The sequence below is a fragment of the Amblyraja radiata genome, chromosome 38, assembly GCF_010909765.2.
Source record: "Amblyraja radiata isolate CabotCenter1 chromosome 38, sAmbRad1.1.pri, whole genome shotgun sequence".
Classification (NCBI taxonomy): Eukaryota; Metazoa; Chordata; class Chondrichthyes; order Rajiformes; family Rajidae; genus Amblyraja; species Amblyraja radiata.
The window spans coordinates 7393514-7417699 of NC_045993.1; the positions used below are offsets into that span (position 1 = coordinate 7393514).

General features: G+C 38.3%; 1 protein-coding gene across 10 annotated transcripts in view; it reads left to right on the forward strand.

Annotated features, from left to right (window-relative positions):
- Positions 1-24186, forward strand: part of LOC116966763 (RNA binding protein fox-1 homolog 2-like) — a 209913-nt gene that overhangs the window by 124032 nt on the left and 61695 nt on the right. The window lies entirely within an intron of this gene.

Sequence of the window (24186 nt, forward strand, 5' to 3'; positions counted from 1 at the left end):
CTCTTGAGTAAAATAATTTCTTATCACAATGGGTCCTAAATGGCTATATTCTTATTTTCAGGCTGATTCTAACACTCTAGCCAAGGGAAACATTAACTCCACATCTATCCGCTGAAACCCATTATAGTCATAGAGAGATACAGCAAAGAAATGAGCCTTTCTGTCCACTGAGTCTGTGTTGCCATGAAGCACCCATTTTTATACACAATGCTGAGTGTCCCGGGTCCCGCTGAGCTACTCCAGCATTTTGTTTCGTATCTTCGGTGTAAACCAGCATCTGCAGTTCCTACCTACACATTTTTTACACCCTGCCCTAACCCATTTTACTCTCCTCGTATTCTCCAGATTACATGATTCGTCTAAACATTAGGGGCAATTTACAGTGCCCATTACCATATCAATCAATATTTTTTGTGTGTGGTTGGAAGATGCCAGAAGGAAACCCATGCAGTCACAGGGAGAAGATGCAAATGCTACGCAGACTGTATCAGAGGTCAGGATTTAACCCTTGGTCACTGTGACGATCACCAGAATTTATTTATGTTTCAATTTAATCCTTATCCTGAACGTGGAAATATAGACCCACTCTCCCTAAGTATTTCTTATACAGAAAGCTCAACATCCCAGCAATCAGTTTGGTGCATCTTCACTTTGTTTTTTCTATCCTTCGTCAGGTAGAGATTAGACCTGCGCACACTGTTCTCACCAGATCTCTATTTAGTACTTGAGGAAATCGCCTTGAAAATAAAGGCCAACATAGTGTTGCCTTCCAAATTGTTTGCTATAACTGCATGTTGATTTTCACTGGTTTGTATACAAGGTTCTCCAGGTTTTTGTGAATACAAATACCTTTTGGTTTCTCATAATTAAAATAAAACAACTTTTTTTATTTTAAACACTAACGAATGACCTCAAATTTTTCCACATTACATTACCATGTCCATGCCTATTCTTAAATCTCTAGGGTGCCTCTGTGCATTCTTGTCAAGGGCAATGCTGACACCTAGTTTTATGTTGTCAGCAAAGTTGGATACATTGTACCTGATTCTCCCATCTGTATCATTGAAATAGTTTGTGAACAGCTAGGATCATCACAATGATTCCAGTGACAACCCACTAATCATGTCCTCCCAACTCAAATGTGTGTTCCAAAGTTGTTTTCTCTCCATTAACAAATCATCAATCTGTCATTTACAACTTATCACTGTGCACTTTAATTTTGTTTAACCATTCTTATTTGTTACCTTATCGAAAGACTGTTGAAAATCCAGATACACAACATTAACTCATTCGCTCTTTTGTCTACTGCTTGTTAAAGCCTAAAAAAACCCTCAAATCTTACAAAAAATATTTCCCTTTCGTAAATCCATGTTAGTTCTATCCAATCCTATTATTATCAAATTTCCCATTGCCACACCTAATAATAAATTACAACATTTACCCGTCAGCTTTTGTCAAACTAAATTCTGTATAATTCCAGGTGTTTTTTCCTCTCCTGTTCTAAAATAATAGGGGTCTGTCTGCTACCTTCAAATCTGAGCCGTTATGTTAGCATTCATGAAATTCTAGTGGCTGTACCAGTTATCATCTTCCATTTCCATAGCTATCTTGCCCAAAGCCCTTGGATGCAGTTCGTCAGGTCCAGGGAATTTAATGTCCTTCAGTTCCATCAGTACAAAACAAAAGAACAAATTAAGATTAATTCCTTTGAACTTTATTAATTGTGGACCTTTTAATTCATTATTATTTTCTCTGTCTTTGTGAAGATGGTCACAAAATATTTGTTTATTTTCTCTTCTACTTCTTGATTCTCTAATAAGCTCTTAACTTTGTCACTAAGGGACTTTCATTGCCTTTGGCAAAATTTCCTTTTTACATATCAGTAAAACCTCTTACAATATGTTTTTCTGTTACACTCTAATCTACTCTTTATATTCTTTCCTTTCTTGATCAATGCCTTGGCCGCTTTGCTGAATTCAAAAATGTTCCCAGTCCTCAAATTTACTGCTACTTTGCAACGTTATGGGCTCTTGTCTTTTGATATTTTAATATCTTTACTTTCTGTTATCCATGCATGGACTACTTTTCCTATTTCTTTGCCTTAAATATATGTAACTTGTAAGCTATGCATTAATTCCTTAAATATTAGACATTGTTTGTTTACAGTCATACATTTTAATATAGATTCCCAATTTGCCATCACCAATGCACACCTCATGCCTACTTTGGCTTTATTCGGATTGAATACTTCAATTTCAGACTGAAGTAAACTACTTTCAATTTTTATTTACAAATTTCATATTAGTATCACTGTCCTCTAAATGACCTCTTAATTATAATATTGTCAATCAATCCTTTGTCATTACACAATAATAAATCATAATTAGCCTATGGTCTTGGCTCCTCAACATACCAATCCAATAAAACATTGTAAAAACTATATGGATTTAATTTTTCTTCCATGCTATTATGGCTCATTTGATTTGCTGATTTTGTGATTTATATTCTGCCGCCACTGTTTGGGATGGGGAGGGGGGTATTACACATGTTTTTCTATCACTTTCTTTTTTCTCAGTTCCACCAAATCTCCATCAGGACTTCTTATTCCATTTCTGTTTTGCCTATTTGTTAAAAAAACAAAATATTTGATATTTTTTTGTTCCCAATCTTTCTTATTTTGTGTCTTTAAGATCATACTCATTAATTTCTATTTGTGCCATTAATTGAGTTAATGGCTGCCAATGCTGTGTATTCAGGTAAAGAGCTTTCATTTTTTAAATGTTTTGCCATTCTTCCTCCCCACCACCCCACTGATGCTAATTTGCATTATGCTCTGTTTTGTACGCTGCTTCTTCCTGACAGACCCTAGTTGTCATTTTACTATCCTGTATTATTGTTTTGTACTTTCTCTCTAATCTAACTGTCCTCATGTAAGAATTCTACCCTCCCCAAATGACAGTAAATGCTGGAAATACTCAACAGATCAGGCAGCATCTGCTGAAAGATACACTGAAATTCACTGAAAGATACACTGATATTCAGGTAACTTTGTCAAAGGTAAAATTCTGAGATAAGGTGGTATGGCAATTTGTGGTAGGAGGAAGGCATGTTGAAAATCTACAATCTTATCACCTATTTTATATCCAGACAACTAGCCACATTAGTAGTCTACTTGACACACTGGCATGGTGCATTGAATTGAATAATTTAACATATTCCTTTCCAATGTTTCATGGCTGCTTAATTATTGAATTGTTTACATGAGGATATTACGTTCTTCTCGTGAAGTTAGATAATCCAGAGGGGATAGTAGGCCACCCAATTACCACTCCAACAGGATTTTAGCAAGAATGTTTGCACGCACAACTTTCAGTGCTCACTAATATGTTCTCAATCTGACATCACACAAAGAGCAAATATGACAAAAAGAAACATGTTGTTTTGAGCTTTCCATGGCAGTCAGATTAAGAGATATTGACATTTAAAAGAGGAGTCTGGTGTTATAATCCTTGTAAATTCAAGAATAGGTCATGTTATCAGCCCCACCCCACCCCTCAATCACACCCCAGCAGTATGAACATTGACTTCTCCAATTTCAGGTTGTCCTTGCTTTCTCCCTCCTTCCCCTCCCCTTCCCAGCTCCCGCACAGCCTACTGTCTCCGCCTCTTCCTTTCTTCTTCCTGCCCCCCACTCCCACATCAATCTGAAGAAGGGTCTCGACCCGAAACGTCACCTATTCCTTCGCTCCATGGATGCTGCGTCACCCGCTGAGTTTCTCCAGCATTTTTGTCTCCCTACTGATTCCTTGCCAATCATTGGTCCTACAGTTAGGAAGGTGGGATAGCCTGTTCCAAGAAGGATGAATGTTGGAGTGGAGACTAGTATTTGTTCTTAATTGACTATAACTGTCCAACTACACAGTCCATAATATCTTATGAAACCCTTTTTTAATCTTATACTTTCATGCAAAAAGAAGTTGGTAATTGCCAAATAACAGGGCAGGGATCCGTTGAAGTATTTGTGCATTCCTCCACCTTTCTGATCCTAAACAAGGAGCACTGAAACCCATTGCATGTCCTGGCTGGCATAAGTTACTCCACAGACGGGGGGGGGGGGGGCGGAATGTAGATTTTCAGCTTCATTCTGCACTAGGCATCACCTTTCAGACTGGATGACAAACTGAAATCTGCAACACTCAGATTTTGAAGATGTTTTAAAAGACACAGTTTTACTTCAAGTACATCCTACTGATGAAAATTTGATTTTTTTTTTTTTTTAATGACAACTCTTTGTTCTCCATTATTTTTTAAAGCAAATCAATTGGATTATTTTTTTCGAAGGTAGACACGAAATGCTGGAGTAACTCAGCGGGACGGGTAGCATCTCTGGAGAGAAGGAATGGGTGATGTTTCGGGCCAAGACCCTCCTTCAGACTGAATGTCTTACATTTAATTTTTGGAACTGTTGTTGGTTAGTTTGCAGAGAGGGAAATTTAAAAAGAAATTTCCTGGATATAATCTGAAGCAATTGAAATAAAATTCCTTGAGCATTGAGTAAATTAATTATAATGAACTTAGAGCATGGAACAGACCAATTAGCATTGTTGCTTGTGCTGATGTTGGTACCCAGAACATGGTTAGATAGAGTCAGTAAATGGAACATTGTGTTTGAGAAGTCTGGTTAAGTATTCTTAATATGTAACTAGCAGGAGCGAAAAGTGAGTTTGTGGATGTGATATATTTTGATTTTTGAACAATATTTTTTAAATTTTCATATAAAGATTGACATAAAATATGAGCTCAGGGAGTGGAATCCGGAAACAGGCATTTTGGCCCAACTTGCCCATGGTGCCACATCTACACTAGACCCACCTGTCTGAATTTGGTCCATATCCCCCTGAACCTTTCCTATCCAAGTCTCTTAAATATTGTTATGGTACCTCCCTCCTCTGCCAGCTCATTCCACATATCCAACTATGTGAAAAGGTTGTTCTCAGGTTCATATTACACTTTCCCCCTCTCAGTGCATGGATAGGAAAAGTTTAGAGTGATATGGACAAACGCGGCAGGTGGGACTAGTGTAGATGGGGAATCTGTTGGCATGGGCTGTTGGGCTGTTTCCATGCTGTTTGACTCTAGAACTCACCTTAAACCTATGTCCTCTGGTTCTTGATTTCCCTACTCTGGGTAAAAGACTGCATTCAGCCTATCTATTCCCCTCAAGATCATATTCACCGCTATAAGATCACCCTTTAGCCTCCTGGGCTCCAAGAAATAAAGTCCTAGCCTGCCCAACCTTTCCCTATAGCTTAGGCCCTCAAGCCCTGGCAACATCCTCTGAAATCTTCTCTGGGCTCTTTCCAGCCTTACAATGTCCCTGCAGGGTGATCAAAGCTCAATACCATATTCTAAATGTGGCCTCACCAACATCTTGTTCAAGACGTAACATATCAGAATTGACAGACAATTGTTTAAAGGTTAAAACAGACTAGGAAGAAACAAGTCACTTTCTGATTGGCTGCCTACTAAAAATATATCACAGGGATCAGTACGGGCTCCTCTCAACTGTTCACAGATTATATTAGTGACTTGGCTAAATTGCACTCTTGTCTTTCTATCTAAGTTTGTTGATTATAAGATCCACACACAAGTTCCCACACAAGAGATTAGTGTGCAAAATTAGAGCACATGGTATTAGGGGTAGGGTATTGACATGGATAGGGAACTGGTTGGCAGACAGGAAGCAAAGCGTAGGAATTAACATGTCCTTTTCAGAATGGCAGACAGAGACTAGTGGGGTGCCGCAAGGCTCGGTACTGGGATCCCAGTTATTTACAATAGATATTAACGATTTAGACGAGGGAATTAAAGCTAGGTGGCAGTGTGAGCTGCGAGGCGGATGCTATGAAGCTGCAGGGTGATTTGGATAAGCTGGGTGAGTGGGCAGGTGCATGGCAGATGCAGTATAATGTGGATAAATGTGAGGTTATCCACTTTGGTGGCAGGTACAGGAAGGCAGTTTAATGTCTGAATGATGTCAGATTATGAAAAGGGGAGGTGCAACGAGACCTGGATCTGCTTGTACATCAGTCACTGAAAATAAGCATGCAGGAACAGCAGGCAGTGAAGAAAGCTAATGGCATGTTGGCCTTCATTGCGAGAGAATTTGAGTTTAGGAACAAGGAGGACCTACTGCAGTTGAACAGGGCCCTGGTGAGACTACACCTGGAATATTGTGTGCAATTTTAGTCTCCTAATTTGAGGAAGGACATTATTGCTATTGAGGGAGTGCAGCCTAGGTTCACCAGGTTAATTCTTGGGAGTGACATATGATGAAAGAATGGGTCAACTGAGCTTATTTTCACTGGAATTTAGAAGAATGAGAGGGGATCTTCGAGAAACATATAAAATTCTTAAAGGTTTGGACAGGCTAGATGCAGGAAAAAATGTTCCCGATGTTGGGAGAGTCAAGAACCAGGGGTCACAGTTTAAGAATAAGGGGTAGGCCATTTAGGACTGAGATAAGGACAAACTTTTTCACCCAGAGAGTTGTGAATCTGGAATTCTCTGCCACAGAAGGCAGTGGAGGCCAATTCACTGGATGTTTTCAAGCGAGAGTTAGATTTAGCTCTTAGGGCTAAGGGATATGGGGGAACAGCAGGAATGGGGTACTGATTTTAGATGACCATTGAATGGCGGTGCTGAATCGAAGGGCCAAATGGCCTATCCCCTATGTTTCTATACAAAGCTCTAAGTGGAAGTGAGAAGGATTCAGATAATCTGTAAGCAATAAAGACAAGTGAGCGGATAAGAGGGAGAATAATATAAGAAAATGTGATGTGCATTAGTTGAAGGGAAAAAATAATACATTTTAAATGGTGAGAAATGAATAAAAGTTGTCAGACAGATTTTGGATGCTGGTTCATAAGACAGGGAAAAAAAGCATATAAAGCAAGCCTTTGTTCGAAGAGTATGGGGTCCAAACGTAAGAAAGTCAAGTTGAAATTCTGCAGGATTTTGGTGAGAATTGATTGGTGTCTTGAAGAAAATTTACAACGGCATGCAGTGTAGATGCACTTGACGGAAGGTTGTCCTCTGAAGAGAGCTAACCTGACGTTTATTTATTGAAGTATCCAGGAATGCAAGATATTGAATATACAAGATTTGAAAAACATTGATGAGATTGATGCCAGAAAACTCTCCTCCCAGCTGCTAAAAATAAAACTTGGAGGACATAGTCTCTGGTATATCCACTTAAGACCAAAATACCACATTTTATCATGAGTTGCGAATCTTTGCAATGTTCTGCTCAATGAGCAATGGATGTTCAGTGCTTTGAAGAATGGCTGATCATCTACACAGGAGTGTAGTTTAATTGGAATTAATTTAGAGATCTAATGTAAGGCAAGCACAGTCCTACTTGCCTTACATTAGATCTCTCAACAACAGTCTTTTATTCAAACGATAAGCACAATCCTACTTATCGTTTGAATAAAAGACTGATGTTTAGAACAGTCCTGAAGAAATTCCAGTAATGATATCAGAATGGTGTCAAATGTTGAGGAAACTGTTGTCAAAAATTGATGCTCAGAAAACATAGAATCAAAGTTGAATTGTTTCCTAGGTATTAATAGAAGATAACCTCCTTGAAGTGATTTATGATTATTTTAACCAGTCTGAAGAAGGGTCCTGAGCCAAAATGTTATCTGTATTTTGTGTCACTTAGAATTATATTTGTTTGAAGAGAGAGTAAGGACAGACTTTTTTTTCCTCAATAGGTTATCTTTGTCGAGTGGGTGAGATACTGGACTAATATCCTTTGAATTCCACCACATCATGAAATTGAATCAGGGACCACTGATAGTCTATTAGGAAAGCCAGTTTAGTACCTGTATGTGATTCTCATTCCCTGGCACTCAGTTGAATTTTTGGTATAACGGAGTTGCATAGGAGCAAAAATCAAACAACTGGAGAAACTCAACTGATCAGGCATCATCTATAGAGGGAAATGGACAGTTGACGTTTCAGTTCAAGACCCTTTTTCAGACTGATGGAGTAGGGGGAATAAAGCTGGAAAATAAAGGTGTGAGTGGCAAATGATGGGTAGGTGAAGGTGAGTGATTGGCAGATTGATGGAGTGAGTGGCTGGTGAAATGGAAACAAAATGGTGTCAGAAAAGGAAAGAAGGAGGAGTGAAATGTAAAGCAGGTGGACGGGAACGGGTGTGGGGAAAGAGGGTCATTGCCTTGTCAGTTACATACAAAATCCCAGGGCACGTTTTAAAGATTTAAATTTTAATGGTGTATCTTGATTCAATTTACATTCTAGTGGTATTATTTTGTGTACAATAAAGGCACACCAATATTTTTTGGGAAGGACCTCTGAATGTAAGAAATCTGGTTTGCAGATAAAATTTCATAACTGAACCTAGTGTAATGAAAGAGATGCGTGCAATCTCCACAGTATGTCTAACAGGATATCCAAAAGACCATGGTAATGAATGGAATACTTAATGTAGACTTGTCACTGTTATGCAGGAGGTAACATAACATCAGGTTTATGTATCAGACGTTCATACAAACAGCATGTGGTAAAGATTGGGCAGTCTGTTCACAAGTGATGATTAATGGTCACTTGGTCAGAACCCCAGAGGCAACACCTGGTCTTTTTCTAAATGGTATCATGGGATTTCTTGTTTCCACCTTATGCAGTTTCACATATTGCACTGATAGTATCACTCAGTATTGCATAAAGGTGTCACCCCAGATGTTCATGTTCCAGACTCTCAGGTGAAACTTATACCAATAAACTCCTGAATCAGAAGCAACAACCCTAGAATAAGTCTGAGAAATGTATATTTAACAGTATATTAGGAATATTTATTTTTCTAGAAAAAAGAACCTAATGTAATGGTTGCTTCACTTGACGGACAAGAAATTTGATATTTTCCTTTGTGTTAAGCTAGGATGTCCAGTACATGAATAATGTCACAATACAAAGATAAATTGTTTACCTTTCGGGATCTTAAACTCCAGTCATATTTACAGTGGGGAGGACTAGCCATTGTTAGCACAGCTTTTGCAAAGTTATACGTACTGTTTTCAACATTCACCCTTTCTCCATTTCATTTTAACATGATAAAAGATCAGGCAAGAGCACAAAATTAACTGGATCCAGTTTAATTTTCCAATCTGCTTTAAAAAAAAACAATAAGCTCTGGTCCTTTTCAAATTTCTGGGATTCTGATGAAATTGTAGGTTTCCATTGGGTAATGGTGTCAAAATAATTACTTGTACAGTGTACTTCTTGGCCATCCAACATCCATGGGGAATGAGGCAAGAATAGGATGCCCGTTGCATGAGAATTGCAAAAAGCATGTAAATAATTTGCCAATATATTTAATTTCCTAATTCTTTTAAATAACAATGTTTTGCACTGCAGTTCTTTAAGGTTCCAGAGTATTAATGTAAAGTTCAGAAAAACAAAATCAAAAGATTGCCTGTACTCACCATTACATAAAGTGCCAAATCTCCAAAGAGAATGGTGCCTATGACTGCCTTGTGTAAAATGTAAATAAACTAAAATATCCTTTCACCCTTACTTTGCAAGAAAAAATAAATAAATCTGAAATTGCTTAATATTCTTAGAAATGCTGACAGTTGCATGAGAATTTGGGTGCATAAATATTAGATAAACAAGTTTTATTTTTTACCATCTGACATAAGCTTTAAACTTAAGCTTAAAGTTTAAAGCCCAGGGCACGTTTAGGACATGGAATGTTGAGGATATGGAATGTCTCTCTTATGAGTTTTCCATTTTAAGTTCTGTTTCATAATCTGCATCCCAAACTGGCTAGTGTAAAGCTCTGTCAGCTTCTGAGGCGATTGGGTGAAATAGTCTTTTGATGATTGTAAATTATGGTTACAGACTAGGGCCATCCTCCTGGTCTGTTAGCAAATAAGCGGCAGACCTCTGGATTGGTGTGGGACTATGGGGGGGGTTAAATTAAGATGACATGTTAAAGGAACGTTTGAGGGTGTCTGTATATTCCCAGTTGATTTATTCGAAAGTGTCTGCTGCAAATTTGGATATGTGTTGTGCATTTGTTTCAAAAGCTTCTTCTGGATGAGTATAGCAGCAGTGTTAACATTCCCAGTGGAGCAAGTCTACCCTAGACTACTTGTGTTTGAATAAAGTTTCGTCCAAGTTTGCCTGAAACTCGGGGATGCTGGAAACATAAATGTTTTTTTTGTGGAGAGATTCAGATAGGGAGAGTGGAATGGATCATGGCTGTTTTTTCTTTTTCATCCGGTTGAAATTAATCTCTTTGGTTACATTTTCAATAAACTGAGTGGCCCTTTTAATTCAGGTGCATGGACAAAAATAGTTATCTTGCAAAAATGCCTTGTATTTAGATTAGTAACAAATTAATTATTTACTGAATATGTGGTTTGGATTTGAATCTTTAATTGCCTAAGAAATTGTAATCAGTTCTTTATTTGAATGTTTCAGCCTCTACACTTCCAGGAACAATTATTAGTCTTGTAAAGCCTCTTAAATGAAGATGGCCCAGTAGTGTAGCTAATTCTGCATTGTGCTGTGGAGATACTAGGATTAAATTGCAGCCCCTGCTGTCATTTACTCTAAACCATTCCCTTGAAGATCAACAGCATCAAGGAGAAGGCTCAGAGTTAACGATAGCCCGGCAAACAGCACTCGGCATAGCCACCTAGTCAGAACTTCAAAAAACAGGGAAACATTTATATAATTCAAATTTGAATTGATGATCGGACAAACCTTTGTTAGAAAGATTTATTTTTAAATACATTTTTTTTAATTAGCTTTTCCGATTTTCTTTTCTGTGTAAAAAACTACAAGAATTAAAGTGGAGTTGCTTGACAGGCTGGTGAGACACGAAGATTGGACCTTTGCAGTCTGTTTGTTCCTGATTAGATTGTCTGGCATTCTGAATGGGGTGAATTCACCAAACATAGTTGCCGCCTCTAAATTCTCAAGGTTACATTCTATTATACAGCATAAATGAGTTACAAGATAGTGGTTACTCTGAGCGATACGAGTGTGCAAGTACTTAGTGTCATTGTGACACTATAAAAATCTGAACTTCCCAGTAGAAAATAGGTCTAAAAATGATGAACCTTGTGAAATCCGACGAAAGAAAGCACTGCTGTATGATAAATTTAGCATTTTATACTCTGGCGAAAGTACTATGAGTTCTAATAAGATAGGTCAAACCCCAACCTCATTGAAAGGCGGAGAGTAATTGATACAAATTTCTGAAAATGCACTACATTTTCATGATCTAGAACAAATGGGTCTGACTCTTGATTTTAATAAATTATTGGTAGCTTGTCTTTTAAAACCAAAGACAGTGGTTGAAGTGAGGTGACCCATCAAGTTCTATCCAGGAAATGTTTTGATCATTTAAAAGTTGAATGCATATGCTAATTAGGTGAGATGGTCTGAACTGAATCCATCAAGGCAATATGATCATAAAAAAATATAGGATAATCTTTGATTTCTAAAATATAATAGTATTCTAGAATACTTGTGATGCTCCCACTCTGGAAAATTTTGAGTTAAGAAAGCTAAACATTAAATATAATTCTTCTGGAAACGTGGAAAAAATAATGAGAACGAATGGTATGATTCATCAGTCATGCAATCTTGCAAGCTTCTTGGTCTGGGATGTGGTTACCATGTGCTATAGTTGACTGGTGTTCCTTAAAGTTTGCAGTCAACCTGAATGCTGCCTGGCATTTGCATGCACTGTAATTGACTACTTAGTTCCTTGGTATTTGCAATAGTTTACAATTGACCTAATTGTTCTCCGGAGTTTTCTGGGTGCTGCAATTATCGCCAGTGTTCCTAGGAGCTTGCAGAGTACTTTAACTGATTTTATTTCTGGCTGAACAGCACCCCTCCTGATTATTATCCAGCAACTTGCATGGGAGTACATTAACCAGTGTTTTGACAGAATATTGGAATTGGCCAATTTGGACTTTGCCATCCAATTGAGTGTTAGCCTGTATAATGCAGATTCATTTATGAAAATTACACACATAAGTGAAAATATTAGGATGCTAGTCTGAGCGATTATATCCTAGTCTGGATTAATGATCCCAAGTCTATGGGTGCCAGGTCTATTAGAAAGATGTAGCTCTATATCTCCCACTCTGCATTATCTGAGGTTTAATGTTTATTTTGTAAAGAAATTAAATTAATTCTAGGTGAAATAGTTTGATGGCATGAAAGCCTTAGACTGCTATCAAACAATTCATGGAGGATAGCGCCGAGGCCAGGGTGTGTCTGCGGCTCTTGTGCTTGTGGCCGATGCATAAAGAGGGACCTTACAAGCAAGAATCAACGTTTGTTTTAAACTGATTAATACCTTTCTGGGAACAATGGCAATGGTCTTGTGTATGAATATAGCAAAGATCTGACTGGGGGACCATATATTCCGATGAATATATCTCTCTCGTATTTCTTTTTTGTTCCACTTTTTCCAGGTGTTCTTATTAAAGTACATAAATTAGGAATTGTGTATCCCTGGAAAAGGTATTTGCCGTGGTACGTATGAAGCAATTTCTTTTGCAGTAAAATCTATTCTTAATAAAGAGTAATTATGGCACAGGATTACTGCAATAGCTTGGTTGTAATAGTGGTTTGTCTGCTGCCACCCACATACTGGTACAAAACGATAAGATTAATAAAGTTTAGAATCTTCATTAGGGGGGAAAGATAAGGTATATTTAACTAATATTGGCACTAACATTTAGAAATAAAAAACTTTTATTACAAAGAAGCCAATATCCCTATGAATTTTGTGCAAAAAAGATTTAGCATTTTAGTAATGAGTGCTCCAGACATCTTGGAAGTGAATACTGCAGCAGTGGAAAGTTCTGCATGACGCATGCTGAAATGTGTTTTTCATTAGTGACTGCCTTTGGCAAATGCTGTGAATTTCTTTAGTGTTACTGATGGAGTTTTTTTATTTAGTTAACTCCATATGCACCAAATGTTTTATTTTCACTTTGATTTCTGTGAAATGTAAGAACATTAAACTATATTTCTTTAATTTTCAGAGAATTATGGCATCAATTAAGTTGAAACTCTGTCCCAATTAAGTTAAAATTCCAGTGAGTGAGTTTCAGCTGACCATTGGAATTATCACTTTGGAATCTCCTGAGATGGAATTCAGCACCAGTAACCACCTATCAATCCAGATGAAGTTATTTGGATAGTAATGCTTGGAACTAAATACAGATACTGCTTGTTCACCCCAATATATTAATAGGAAAACATCACTGCAATACAAATAAACGACACAAGATATTTAAAGAGTATTTGATGCATTAACTCCAAATGATATTCGAATTTGATTTCAATTTCAATTGTAAATAAGATATTTTGCTCTCCCATTGTACCTTAATGAGCAAGTCCTATGCCTTGCGCGGCACAAAGCTCTCAGCTACCTTATTTATCCCCCTCCCCCACTAACCAATCAAGGCAGTTAATTTAAGATGGCCAATATTTAAATTGCCCCAAGTGCCCTGAAGTCTGAAAAGCCAGATGACCATCCAGATGACCAGATGACCATTATATTAAAAGTGAATTGTGAAATGTTAATGACATTTCTGCATTACTCATTTATTGAGTACCTGTCACTTGTCCTGTTCAGATATTCACTCTCTGAAAAGTAACACATTTATTATTAATATTTACATTAGTGTTGTAGATGGCAATATTAAAATAATTTCAAGGCCTTGTTCCTTTGTAATATCTGTAAATGGAAATGATCTCTACGTTTCTCTGCTAAATTTAATATTTATATTGCGCTAGGTAAATATAGAGTAGGTTTCTGAAGATCTACACATAAATGCAGGCAGATGATGATAAATGCTTTGAATCTATTTTTCAAAATTGAAATGGTTATTTTGAGATTTGACATCAGAACTCTGCTATGCATCAGTATGCATCGGTCACGATGCTGCTTCTGTTAAACTGTTCACCACATTTAGTCGTCTGGAGGGAAACTGGGTAATCCGGTGGCAAAAGGGCAGAGTCTCTGGTCTGCACCACATTGAACTACTGACTTTCAGGATTTGGGTTGTCAACCTATTTATAAAAGGTTGTATTTGTGTAGCTTTTCTCACATTTGGGATGGAACGCTGGGGCAGTGCAGTTGGGTGAAATAATTGCTCATCGAAATAGTAAGTAGAATAAGGGGGAAAGAAGAGTTGCAATTTATACAGTACAGTATCTTTCAACTTCACCAACTTTTTCACAGTCAATGAATTATCAGAACACCTGTTTAACACTCCCTTCAAACCAGTAAATTAGAGAATTAACTAATTTTGATTTTCTTTGCTGAGAAATATTTCCAAATCGGATATGAAGAAATAATGCGTGAATGATAATAGTTTGAACATTAGAACATTTTCTACATTTAAAAAAAATAAAATAGCAAGCCAGCTCTGTTTTCAAGTTACGTCGGCACAGTGGTGCAGTTGTTAGAGCTGCAGACTCGCAGCCCCAGGGATCCGGGTTCGATCCTGCGGTTGGATGCTGTCTCTGTACAGTTTCCGCATTCTTGCTGTGACCGTGTGGATTTCCTCTCGCATCCCAAAGACGTGGTTTTGTGGATTAATTGGTCTCTGTAAATTGCCCCTGATGTGTAGGTAATGGATTTGAAAGTGGGATAATATAGCATAAGTGTGAACTGGTGATTGATGATAAGCCTGAACAGTGGGCCTAAGGACATGTTTCCGTGCTATACCTCTAAATTCTAAGTAAGGGGGCCATACGCAATTCCTTCCCGCAAAAGTGAAAAAAAGTACAATTTTAATAAGAATAGACACAAATTGCTCGAGTGACTCAGCAGGTCAGGCAGCATCTCTGGAGAAAAGAAATAAGTGACGTTTAAGATCGAGACCTTTCTGCTTACACAATTTTAATAAAGCTATACTTAAAATTCAATATGACTAATAAGAAAGAATGCATTCTGCCTTGACTCCAGTAAATTAATTTAAAAAAGTGCACAAATTGGCAAATGAGAGCTGATAATTACACTGGGAAAGATGAATGCAGGGAGGGTACATAAATGCTGGCTTTTTGCAGTTCTATATATAACTCTCTTCCAATATTGGACATGTGAATTTGGCTAAAATTAGTTTGTGGATGACATCATGAAATACACTTTTACCATGAACTTATCAGTCATTATTTTTGGAGGAGTGTACTTTTCATAGATCTGATTATGTAGAGCTGCTCAGTATTTTTTTTTTTATGCAGCTTTATAAGCTTAACATGGCTACGATTTTTGGCATGGCATCCTTTGTGTCAAGTTGCGTTCATTTCCATCTTTCTCCCCAGGACACTGAGGGAGAAAGAGAATTGATCTCTCATTTAGGATGACTCTGCTAATTATTATAATGCTAAAGTTGAATGGAGTTTCAGAGTTTGGAAACATCACTCACTTCTGGCTGTCTATTACAAATTTTTTTTTTCTATTACTGGTCGGAATCTCATAAATAGCTGCCACCAGAGACAGAAATTAATACAGGTATGGTATTGACACCAAAAGAGACGGTGTAAACCCAAAGAGATGATAGTAAATTTCTCTATTTACCTTGGGGATGCACTGTAACAAGTGACAGATTTATAATGTGCATAACTCAGCAGGCCAGGCAACATTTCTGGAGAACATGGACTGGTGACATTTGGAGTCGGATCCCTTCTTCAAACTCTTTCCCGACCTGAATGGTTGCCTATCCATGTTTACTGTTGCCTGATCTGCTGAGTTACTCCAGCATTTTGTTTCTTTCTTTGGTAAACCAGCATCTGCAGTTCCTTGTGTTTATACTTAACTGCCCTCTAATCACTGCATTTTCTTAAGGTTGCCGTTTTTAATAGCGAAAATTGTAGCTATTTTTCCTCTGCCCCTTAAATCAACTGTTTAATGAGAAATTTGATTTTGTTTGTTGTTCTAACTGAGTCCCACAACCTGCTCCACCTCCAATTAGGTGGCTGATGCTATTCTTTAATGTTGTGTGAAACTTGCAGTGCCCCTATTGTAGCCCATCCAACCACAAAATGATTTACAGCTTTGTGAACTTGGTTAAATTGGTAGCTGTTTAATCCAACAATGGTGTATATTCCTTGTTTTTACTATTTATACATTCCTCCATACTAGCATATTATTCAGAATCTCATGTTCTTGAATTTTGGACACTAAAATCTATAGCCATTTAACAATGACCTTCTAAATGTCCAAATATACAATGGGCACGGTTTAAAAAGCTCAGATTTGTCCAATATGATTCTGTGAAACCTAGTTAACTACTCCCTATCCTATTAATGTTTTCAGTATGCCATGAATCCACTGCATAATAATTGCAACTGTTTTCCCCACGACAGACGACTTTCTCCCTCAAGTAGTGGGGGTTACATATACCACTTTGCAATCTGTGGGGACTTTCAGAATAAATGTGATTTTGGACGATGACAGCCACTGCATCCACTATCTCCATAGTATCCAACTTTAGATATGCGTCATCAGCTCCTAGGGATTTATTGGCTTACAGTCCTGCTAGTTTTACTACAGATCTTTGCTGTTACAAATGTGACTGGACAACACTCTAAACATACATTGTTTGGCAGGATGGATGTGCCCGTTGCTGCAGGGCTATAGGCATTTTGGGCTGGGTGGGAATGAGGCATTTCTGCATGCCTTCTCTTCCCATCACCCATTCACCCGAGCTACAATAATTGGGGGCTGGGTAGAACCAACCAGAGCTGAGAGTGTTGAGGAGCTTCACTCACCAAGTCAATGAGGCCCCTGCTCATTCCCCTGTACATAGAAACATAGAAACATAGAAAGTAGGTGCGAGAGTAGACCACCAGGTCCGTCGAGCCCGCACCGCCATTCGCTCATGGCTGAACACTAAACAGACACACTTACCCACAAACAGTAGACACAAGACACAGAACACAAGACACTACCCTCCCCTTTATACCGTTATCACCCCTCTCCACCCCAAGAACCTCGTGATCTCCTGGGGGAGGCAAAAAAACGGATAAAAACCCAGGTCCAATTCGGGAAAAAAATCCGGGAAATTCCTCTCCGACCCCAATCCAGGCGATCGACACTTGTCCAGGAGATCACTCAGGTCTTACTATACTAACCATACCTAGGTCCATATCCCTGCCCTCTCCCCGTAGCCCCTTATCCCCTTGGCAGCTAAAAAACCATCTATTTTAGTCTTAAATATATTTAACGTTTCTGCTTCCACTGCTCCCTGGGGCAGTGAATTCCATAAATTAACCACCCTCTGGGTGAAGAAGTTCTTCCTCATCTCAGTTTTAAAAGAGCCCCCCCTTATTCTGCAACTATGTCCCCTAGTTCTAGTTTCCCCGATCATTGGGAACATCCTCGGTGCATCCACCCGATCAAGGCCCCTCACGATCTTATATGTTACATGTACCTGCTGTCTCTATAATCTTTTCTTATTGAATTGTTTCTGTTCAGTTCCATCTTTAAAAAAAAATTTGAATTAGGAACAGTTCATAAGTGATAGGAGCAGAATTAGGCCATTCGGTCCACCAAGTCTACTCCACCATTCAATCATGGCTGATCTACCTCTCCCTCCTAACCCCATTCTCCCGCCTTCTCCCCCATAACCCCTGACACCCGAACTAATCAGGAAAGGAACCATGTTGTAATCTGGTGACTGCCTATATTGATAATTTCTTTCAGCTTCCCATTGACTTTGGTCGAGTTGGCCACTATTTGTAAGAGATTCCGCCTTCTGTGAAAGCAAAGACAAAATAATTATTTAATTTCTATTCAAGTTCCTTATTTTGCAATATTTTCTTTTCCGACAATCTGTAGGAGATCTATGTTGATTTTTTTCTAACATTGAGATATGTTAAGGCTTTTATGTTTCTTGATTTTTTTTGTCTTATTTTTGTTAGTCTTTGAATTCTTAAATTTTTCATTCGTTAAATGATGTAAATGCTCTATTGCATGCATTAAAAAGTTAGCAGCTAGATCCAATAACTAGTAAGGAAGACAAACAGCGTGTTGAGCTTTTTTGCAGAGAGGTTGAAGTTTAAGAATAGGGAGGTTTTGTATAGGCAATGGTGAGGGTACACCTTAAATACTGCATTCAATTTTAGTCTCATTACCTAAAAAAAGTTACAGAGTAGGATTGGAGGTAGTCCAAAATACATTCACCAGACTAATTCCTGGGATGAGACCATTGTCAATCAAGACTGGCTAGACTGTCAGGTTTGTAATCCTTGGAGTTTAGAAGAATGAGGGATGACTTTATTTAAACGTTTAGGATCCTAGGGGGCTTTGGCAAGGCATATGTTGAGATATATACATTACTGGGAGAGTCATGAGAAAGCTACAACCTAAGGCGTCTGTAATCTTAAACTACGGTGCATAGAAATGTATTCTCTGCAATTCTTTGCCCCAAGGGTGGAGGAGACCTAACCACTGGTTATTTAAGGTAGAAATAGATAAAATTGAAATCATGGGGAACTGGCACAGAAAAGGAATTGAGGACTGCATAGATCAACGCTAATCATTTCGGATGGTGGGCCAGATTTAAGCAAGAAAGTGGCCTATTTTCTTGTGTACTTTTTGCCAACATCCTTTTGTTTTAATACTATTTTCATCTTCCCTTGTTGGTCATGGGTTGTTTGTGACAAGAAGAATGAAAAAATCTAAGTTATGAACAGTAAGGAAATAAGGTTAAATATCTTTTTTTAAAGTGCAAAAAATAAAAAGTAAAATTCTAAGAAATGTCTCAAAGATGAGCAGTTACAAAGGCAAATAGTAAAGTGTTTAATAAATACCAGGTAAAAGGGAAGGATGAAACTTAGATGTAATTAGGAATAAAAAGGAAATCTAATTGAAGGATAAGCTTATTGGATAATCGTTGTGTAATGGAGAATACTAGTAGGGAGGAAGAAGATCAATAAGAGAAAAAAGTAGAATAATGTAGTTGTGGATAAAAATAGGGTGTGTGAAACCATAGGTGGAAATGTCATCAAATCCTGATGGTTGCATTTAAAAATGAGAGAAGTGAGACATCTTAGCTGCAATCATAATTTTTGTCTGTGAGTAGTATCCAGAGACTCAAAGACTGCCAATGTACAACACCTGTTCATAAGGTTACAGCAGACCAGACAGCCTATTAGTCATAATATAGATAACAAATTATGATGAATTTAAAGTTACATGCTTTCGTTTTACTTCATTTTTATTGCACCGCTTCCATAATATTTTATATTAAGTTCTGCCTGGAGTACAGTAGCTGAGGCCAAAATAATAATTTGCATCCATGTCTGAGTAAAACCCCATAAATTCCTTTTTTTTTTTTACTGTTGCATAAGTGTACTCCCACCTTAAAAGATTCAGGAATTTCTGTTTTTGGATCACCTTGTTGCTTTTTTTTGAGAGTACTTAATTTAGAAACATAGAAACATAGAAAGTAGGTGCGAGAGTAGACCACCAGGTCCGTCGAGCCCGCACCGCCATTCGCTCATGGCTGAACACTAAACAGACACACTTACCCACAAACAGTAGACACAAGACACAGAACACAAGACACTACCCTCCCCTTTATACCGCTATCACCCCTCTCCACCCCAAGAACCTCGTGATCTCCTGGGGGAGGCAAAAAACCGGATAAAAACCCAGGTCCAATTCGGGAAAAAAATCCGGGAAATTCCTCTCCGACCCCAATCCAGGCGATCGACACTTGTCCAGGAGATCACTCAGGTCTTACTATACTAACCATACCTAGGTCCATATCCCTGCCCTCTCCCCGTAGCCCCTTATCCCCTTGGCAGCTAAAAAACCATCTATTTTAGTCTTAAATATATTTAAAGTTTCTGCTTCCACTGCTCCCTGGGGCAGTGAATTCCATAAATTAACCACCCTCTGGGTGAAGAAGTTCTTCCTCATCTCAGTTCTAAAAGAGCCCCCCCTTATTCTGCAACTATGTCCCCTAGTTCTAGTTTCCCCGATCATTGGGAACATCCTCGGTGCATCCACCCGATCAAGGCCCCTCACGATCTTATATGTTTCAATGAGATCGCCTCTCATTCTTCTAAACTCCAAAGAGTAGAGTTCCAGCCTACTTAACCTTTCCTCATATGTCAATCCCCTCATTGCAGGAATTAATCTTGTAAACCTTCGCTGCACTGCCTCCAGGGCTAGTACATCCTTTCTTAAGTATGGACCCCAGAACTGTACACAGTATTCCAAATGTGGTCTCACTAATACTGTGTACAGCTGCAGCAAGACCTCCGTGTTTTTATACTCAATCCCCCTAGCAATAAAGGCCAAAACTCCATTGGCCTTCCTGATTGCTTGCTGCACCTGCATACTAACGTTTAGTGATTCATGTACTACTACCCCTAGATCCCTTTGCGTTGCATTACAACGCAGCTCCTCCTCATTTAGAAAATAACTTGCCCTATCATTTTTTTTCCCAAAGTGAATGACTTCACATTTATTAGTATTAAATTTCATCTGCCAAGTTGTTGCCCACTCACCTAGCTTATCTATATCCTTTTGCAGACTCTTCCTATCCTCCTCATCCCCTACTTTTCCTCCCATTTTTGTATCGTCCGCAAATTTTGATATATTACACTTGGTTCCCTCCTCCAAATCATTTATATAAATTGTGAACAACTGGGGTCCCAGCACCGACCCTTGCGGAACCCCGCTAGTTACCGGTTGCCATCCCGAGTATGAACCATTTATCCCCACTCTCTGCTTCCTATTTGTTAGCCAATCCTCTACCCATGCTAATATATTACCCCCAATCCCATAATTTTTTATTTTTAGCAATAGTCTCTTATGTGGCACCTTGTCAAAAGCCTTTTGGAAGTCCAAGTATACCACATCCACCGGTTCCCCTTTATCCACCCGGGTTGTTACTTCCTCAAAGAATTCGAGCAGATTCGTTAAACAGGACTTCCCCTTCACAAAACCATGCTGGTTCTGTCCGATGAAGTCATGTTTATCCAAGTGCCCCGTTAGTGTTTCTTTAATAATTGTCTCTAACATTTTACCCACCACCGATGTTAGACTAACCGGTCTATAGTTACCCGCCTTCTGTTTACTTCCTTTTTTAAATATAGGTGTTACATTGGCCATTTTCCAATCCACTGGGACCGTTCCTGCCTCCAGGGAGTTTTGGAAAATTATCACCAATGCATCCACAATCCCCACCGCTATCTCCCTCAAGACCCTTGGATGTAATCCATCAGGCCCAGGGGATTTATCCTCCTTCAGTCTCATTAATTTCCCTAATACCACCTCCTTGGTGATCTTAATAGTATTTAGCTCCTCCATTCCTACCGCCCCCTGTTTATCCAGCGTTGGAATATTTTTTGTGTCTTCTATGGTGAAGACTGATACAAAATACTCGTTTAATGCCTTTGCCATTTCCATGTTCCCCACCAACAACTCTCCAGTCTCACCCTCCAATGGACCAACGTTCACCTTAGCCACCCTTTTTCTTTTTATATAGCTATAAAAACTCTTACTATTAGTTTTTATGTTGTTCGCTAAATTCCTTTCATAGTCTATTTTCCCCGTCTTAATTAATCTCTTAGTTATTTTTTGCTGACCTTTAAATGCTTCCCAATCCTCTACCCTCCCACTATCTCTGGCTACCTTATATGCCCTTGCCTTCAGCCGAATACTATCCTTTATAGTTTTACTGAGCCATGGCTGACTGTTCTTACCCTTACCCCTTTTTTTCTTCATAGGAATAAATTTTTCTTGAAGGTTATACAGTATACCCTTAAACGTACACCACTGCTCATGTACCGTCTTATTCTTGAGTCTGCTATCCCAGTCAACTTTGATCAGCTCAGTCCTCATACCTTCATAATCCCCCTTATTTAGACTAAGCACCCTAGCCTGAGTTTCAACCTGCTCCCCTTCTATTTGAATATGGAATTCGACCATATTGTGGTCACTTGTTCCCAACGAGTCCCTAACTATGACATTTTTAATTAATCCTGCTTCATTACACAGGACCAGATCCAAGATTGCCTCCCCCCTTGTCGGTTCGGTGACATACTGTTCTAGGAACCCGTCTCTAATACATTCTATAAACTCTTCCTCTAGTCTACCCTGCCCAGTTTGGTTTGCCCAATTAATATGAAAATTGAAGTCCCCCATGATTACAGCAGTTCCCTTTTTACATGCGTCAACTATTTGCAGATTTATGTTCTGACTAACAGCGTCACAGCTATTTGGAGGTCTATAAATTACACCCACTAGTGTTTTTTTCCCCTTATTATTCTCTATCTGTACCCAAGCTGTTTCACTATCCTGATCCTTCAACGCAATATCCTTCCTCTCTATTGCCGTTATTCCCTCCCTTATTAAAAGGGCCACCCCTCCTCCCTTTCTTTCCTGTCTATCTTTCCTAATTGTCGAGTACCCCTCTATATTTAACTCCCAGTCAATTTCACTGTTATTTATCCCAAATTGTTATACTTTAGTTTTCTCTACATTGAACAAATACTTCATAATTTTATTTATAACATTCGTATCCTCTATTTTCTTTTATTTCATCAATAACTTCAGTTAAATTATATATGCTGACTTCTTTTTCCATCTAAGCTGATTATTCCTTGCTTTTCTAACCATTCAATTATTTCAAGCTGTATTATGGATGAACACTGTTTACTCACTGAGGTCTGCCAAATGTGAGCAGACCTTTTCCTTTAGAGAATATTCAGTTGCATTCCCACATTGGAAGAACTATCCAATATGAAAAAAAAACATTGATGTTAAATTGTTCAGGCTTATACATATATAATGTCACATGATAGATGATGAATTGTATTATAGCTAATAAAATTCAATATTTTGGTACCAGTCCTCGTCCTTGCATCTGACTTAGTGGGGGTGGGATGCAAACGATGGAGGTGAAATACTAATGACCTCTTCACTGACAGTTACAATTTGTTGAATTGTATGCCCACCTCCAATCCATGACAGACCCGTGTATTTTCATATTTTCCTCCTGAAACACACAATTTAGAAGTAGACACATGAGATTATTTTAACGAGGGTCATTGAAAATTCTGTCCTGAAGTTAGCTTTTCACATATTAGTGATTTTATTTTGTTGTCTTACATGAAGTGAAAGCATTGTTTTTCAACCTCGCTGCCTGATCTTTCAGTTCTTCAGTGATCCAGCCCAAGTGCATTACACATATTCAATGACCAAGACCAAAGTTTATTTTGACAAACTGGCAGGAATATTACATTGTTTGATCGTATATTAATCTGGCCATGCCATCAGATACGTATTTAAAAATGAAATTTAAGGAGAGAAAATGTACAGGCTTTTTGTGGATTCAGGCTGGAAATTGAACTTCACACAGTCACGTTGTTGCCGCTTCATGGCTGCCCTTGGCCCAGTGTTCTCTACTCTTTAGTCATGCTCTGCTCCCTCCCCAATTTTGGATCCACATGGATTAATGCGTTGTAAATCTTAGACTCGTACAACATAAAGACAGGCTACAGAATCCATGCCAGCCATCTTGAATCGTATATCATACGAGAGTGATGAGAGAGCAAAATATTTTTACCATTGCCATATGTCAGATATAGGAAACTTCTGGAAAATGTTGCGTATTTTTTCAGCTGTTAGACATCAAGAAATGGACTAATATTTGCAGGGATCCAACACTTTCAAAAACCAGTGCTTTGTTGCACATTTTCTATGCAAAATATTGTACTCTTGTATGCAATTATTCCATAGGTATTGGTCATTCAGTCTGATATGATACTGCCATTTGAAAGACATTAATGGTGAACTCCAGTTACCTACATTGCTTTGTACATCTCTAATGCGTGCACGTTGAATATAATCAAAGGGTCATTATTAAGAGCAACATTCGTGTATCTGTCAATCTGAAATGCATGCCAGACAGTTGAATGATTATTTTGCTATTTCCTCTTCTACTTTTCAAAACCAGAGACTTGAAAATTGATTGATTTTCAAAGTCAGTTTTTAGTCCCATAAAAGGTGCTCTATTATATTGCCAATCTAAATCTTCGGATTATCTTCTAAATCCATAGAAAATACTCAGGATGCAATGTTTGCCAGCATTTAGA